Below are 4839 nucleotides of genomic sequence, written 5' to 3' on the forward strand. Positions count from 1 at the left end.
CCGTCATCTGGGCAGAAAGGATTGTAAGTCAGTCATCCATTAGCATCTGACACTAGCGACCTGCTTCTCCCTCTGGACACAGGCCCCCGTGCTCTGGCCTCTGTAGGGGTGGCTTGTGGATTTTTCCCCCAGGCGAGCTCCATTCTGGGTGAGGTCCTCAGGAGTGGTGGCTCCACCGTGAATGAACCTTTTGAGATGCCTTTGTCAGCAAATCAGAGTCTTGCAGCAGATCAAAACCAGACTAGAAGAAAGGAACATCTGTCCAGGATAGGTTTCTTCCTTACTCTCTGCAAAATTAACATTTCATCTGAGTCTCATTTTCCCCTGAAGAAAACTAGTCCAGCACTGAAGTTCCACACATGTGAAATCTTATTTCTGTCTTCAGTTACAGGATCCTATTGTGTGGCTCACCAGAAAAGCTGTGTGGCCGGCAACCTATGGCTGAGCGTTTCTACCTAAGTCAGTCATCATTCCCACAATTCCCTGCCTTCTGGTGGTGATTCATTTTGCTAACATCTTAAGATCTTGGCACCTACGTTTATGAAAGATACTGGACCGAAACTTTTCCTGTCTCAAAATTTACTTTTTGGGTTTTGCAACAAGCCTATTCTGGTTTCCTAACACAAGTTTTCCATTCTCTGGAGTTTATGTAAGATTGCCGTTAATATTTTCCTAGATTTACTAATGAGGTCATCTGAGCCTGTAGATTTGTTGGTGGGAAGATTTTAAACTACAGATTCAATTTCTTGTCTCGGTTTCAGTGAGTGTTTTCTAGAAAGTTGCCCATTTTATCCCGATTTTCAAATGTATTGGTATAGAATGTTTGGAACAGCTTCTTATAGGCTCTGTAATGATGTCTCACTTTTCTCCATTCCTGATGGACTGAGGAGAGGACAGAGATGAGCAGGGCAGGCCATGGAGCAGCATGAGCCAAGCCCTGGCACAGAGAATGGACCAAGAGCTGGACCCGATTATTTGGAGGTCTGGGGCATGTGCCCCAAGGCTATAGAGGGTCCCCAGACCAGGCCCTGCTGATACTGGAGGGGTTCACCTATTGGCAGAAGTAGCTGCCATTTGATTGGATGGTTCCATCAGCCTGGGGTCCTGGAAACAACCTGAGTGACTCTGCAGCTTGAAGCCAGAGGCAGGACAACCATCACCCCTCCTACAGGCTCTGCTGCCCTATCGGGGCCCCATTTCCTGGGCCTGACATCTCCGTGAGGCACGCTTACCCCAGGCCCCACCCCCACGCTTGCCTGAGCCCAGCTCATCGTCAACAGTCACACCCACCCATGTCACCTTCTTATGCCAGCCCTGCTCTGCACGGTCCTGCCCTCTCTGGCCTCCAGCTCAACCCCCTGCCACTTTTTCTGATGCCCTCACATCCACCTTGCTCCACCACCCAGCCAGCTGAAGGCAGATGTCACCCTGGGCCACCTGCTCAGCTTGGATCAAGTGGGGACCTATCCAGGCAATAATGGCCAGGACCCTCACAGGCTGGAGCAGAGCTGGCATGGCTGTGCTGCCACAGGACCCAGACATACCCACGGCCTGGTGTCCAATGGACCCCAGAACTCAGGACAGAGCCCAAGGGGAACATGTCATCGCTTTAGCCTCAAAATAACAAATAGTGCTTCTTTGCCTCCGAATAGAGGTGAGTGTCCTCCTTTGTGAATGACCCACTTATTTTCACTCACCCATCCATGTGTGTGCTATCTTCAATTTTCAGCATTAGGATGACAGGACTGTAGCATCTTTAAACAGTCTCACGTGATCACCGTTTTAGGAAATACTGACGCGGAAGCCTGGCGCTGGGGCGTCAGAGAGGGCGTCCCTCCAGTCAGCCGTGGACTCAACTCAACTCAATTCTCGACAACGAGCTGTTTTTGAGAACTAAGCGTGAGCCACGCTCTCTGGTAAGCATCAGGCAACACAGCAGGAAGCAGGACCGGTTCCTGCCTCAGGAGCTTGTAAAAGCAAAGAAATCGTTTCAGTCGGCCGGGTGCTGGGGACAGGTCCCGAGAGGAAGCAGCGCAGATGGCTGAGAGAAAGAACTTGATTTCTCAGTGGCGCTGGGGTGGGGTCTGGGGAGGGTGCACGTCTGTCCCCTGCCAGGGCTCTGATGTCCACCCCCAGCCCCTGCGGCTGCTGAGCCTGGAAAGGGACAACAAGTGGGTCTTGGGGCGGGCCCTTTGGGGCGGGGGAGGCCTCAGGTCCCCGTGCCAGGAGGGCCCCCTTAAGGAGACTGTCGCAGAAGGCTGGTGGCCATGGATGCTTCTGAAGGAGCTGCAGGCCTGCCTCCCAGGCTGCTGGCTGCACCGCCAGGGCAGTCACCTCACGACCTGGGAGGACCGCCAGAGTGAGAGGCCGGATTTGCCAGTGCCACCAGCTCTGCGTCTCCTCCAGCTTGGGCACCTGGTGAAGAGGAACAAGTTGGGCTCCGCGACGGGCTTCCTGGTGCTGGCTAGAAGGGGTGCTGTTCTCCAGCCAGCACTCCTGGTCCTCTGCGCAGTGGCAGTCCTGGGGAGGCACTGAGGTCCACGGGGCAGAGAGGCAGCTGTCCCTGTCCCACAGCAGGTGCCACGAGGGCTCGCAGAAAGTGGTCTGAGTGTTGGATGCCTCTTCGGGCCGGGCCCCATGTCCCTCCCACCCCCTTTCCTCTCCACCCTCTTCCACGATGCTCTGACCCTCAGGGCCGAGCCAGTCCACCCCCCAATCTTGTCCCCTGTTCTTATCTGGGTCCCTATCCCTCTGCCCTGTCCCTATTCCATCCACCATCTCCTTATTCCTGCCCCTCGTCTGTCCTGCTGTACCTCTGTCTGGGTTCCTCGGGCCCCTCCCTATATCGCTGTCTGTCTCTCTGACTTCCTCTCTTGCTGTCTGCCCCCGCCCCTCCTCTCTCTCCTCCTCCTCTCCCCAAACCCCAACAAGAGGCGATTGCAACCTGGGAGTAGGCTCTGCAGGCCGTCCTGGGGTTTGGCGGCCTGGATGAGACTGGCAGTGGGGGCGGGTGCGCAGGGGAGCAGCAGCAGCAGGGGCGGCAGGACCAGCGGGCGCCACATGGCTGGGAGGGCTGGGCAGCTGGGAGGGGGCGAGGGGTGCGGTCAGAGGCCGTGCCCTTTGTCCAGGCCCCGCCCCTTCCCCAGGCCCCGCCTCCCATCCCGCCCAACCCCTCTACATCCCTCTTCTGTCCCCTCTCCCCGGTGTGCCAGGCCCACCGCCCCCGAGACCCCGCACCGCACGCCCAGGCGCCAGTCACTCTTCACTTGCCTGCAGCCCTGCTGTGTCTTCCGGGCGCCTGCGTGTCTGCCCGCGGCCCGGTCACCGGCATCGGCTCCCCAAGGACTGTCAGATCCAGAGAGCGCTCACCTGAGCGCCCGGGAATGCCTCCTTGAGCCCGAGCCACGCCCCCTGATGACCACGCCTCCAGCCCGAGCCACGCCCCTCCACTGCTACACCCTAAGCTTCACACAAAGGCCACGCCCCATGACATAGCCACGCCCCATCCTCTGTGAGGCCCCGTCAATCCTATACACAAAGGCCACGCCCCCATGGCATAGCCACGCCCCATCTTCTACGCCCCACCCACTGGCCACGCCCCACGACCTAGTCATGCCCACATTCTTTAACCACTCCCCTGGAGTCGAGGCAAATCCCCACGCGCTGGCCTCCTCCCTATCGCGGTGGCCACGGCCCCAAGTCAGGGCATCGCCTCTATTTGTTGAGCAAGGCCCTGCAGACCCACCCACCCCTTGCCCCTCTTCCCTGACTCGAGTCCCGCCCTTGTCGCAGCAGGCCACGCCCCCCGAATTAAGTCACCCAGCACTGTCAGCCCGGAACTCCTCCTTCGGGGCAGTCCTGGGTCCCTCACTCCCGTCTCTAAATTCTCCATTCTTCTTGAACATATGGAGTACATTTATAATGGCTGTTTTAACGTCCTTACCTACTGATTCCGTCACCTGTGTTATTTCTGGGTCCTTGTATTGACTGACTTTTCTCATTATGGGTTGTAGCTTTTGGCTTCTTTGCATGCCTAGTAATGTTTTAGTGAAAGCTTGACATTGTGAATTTTATGCTGTCAGGAGCTCACAAGTCAGCAATTCAGTGGTAGTTCACCAATTTGACAGGAACTACATAAATTTGGTTTCTTTAACGCGAAAGATTTTTTTTGTCATGATTACCAAGGTGGCAATTGGAGGGAATTATACTTTATTTCTGTGTGGCTTTCACATAATTTAATTTGGGGACTATGCTAACCATGCTGTCACACTGGTCATGATTTCCCCTCTTTGAAGAGTTTAGTTGGCAGGACAACATACGTGGGCATAATTTGGGATGGAACAAGGAACAGGGAGGGAAGTTTTTGTTCTCAGGTATAGGTGGTCTTGCATTAACGTCTTTTGAACCATTTAAGAGACTTTAGAGAAAAATCTGGAAACTTAACTGCTAAGCGGAACAGTAGTAAATACGGGAATGGGGGGCACCTCATGATGAAGGGCTGGTAGGAAAGGGGGCCTGGCCTTGCTTGACCATCCGCCCTAGTGGCTGAGCCCTAAGCTTAGCCAGCCCTCCCCCTCGCCAGGCCGGGTGCTTTTATCCTTTGTGGTGCAAAGTCTCACTTAACCCTTTCTTCCACTGACTCACATTTATGCTGTTAACTGTGTATCTTACATTTGCTGAAAGGATTACCCAAAAACCTCTTACATATAATTTTTCATCAAATCAAACTCACCGTTATATTTATTTACCTCCAAGAAAGGTCATCTCTATGATAGGGTAATGGTTAAGATGCACCCCGAATTCAGAAATGTGAGAGACAATTTGTCAAAATATGAGAGG

The sequence above is a fragment of the Equus asinus genome, chromosome 14 (genome assembly GCF_041296235.1).
Source record: "Equus asinus isolate D_3611 breed Donkey chromosome 14, EquAss-T2T_v2, whole genome shotgun sequence".
Taxonomy (NCBI): Eukaryota; Metazoa; Chordata; class Mammalia; order Perissodactyla; family Equidae; genus Equus; species Equus asinus.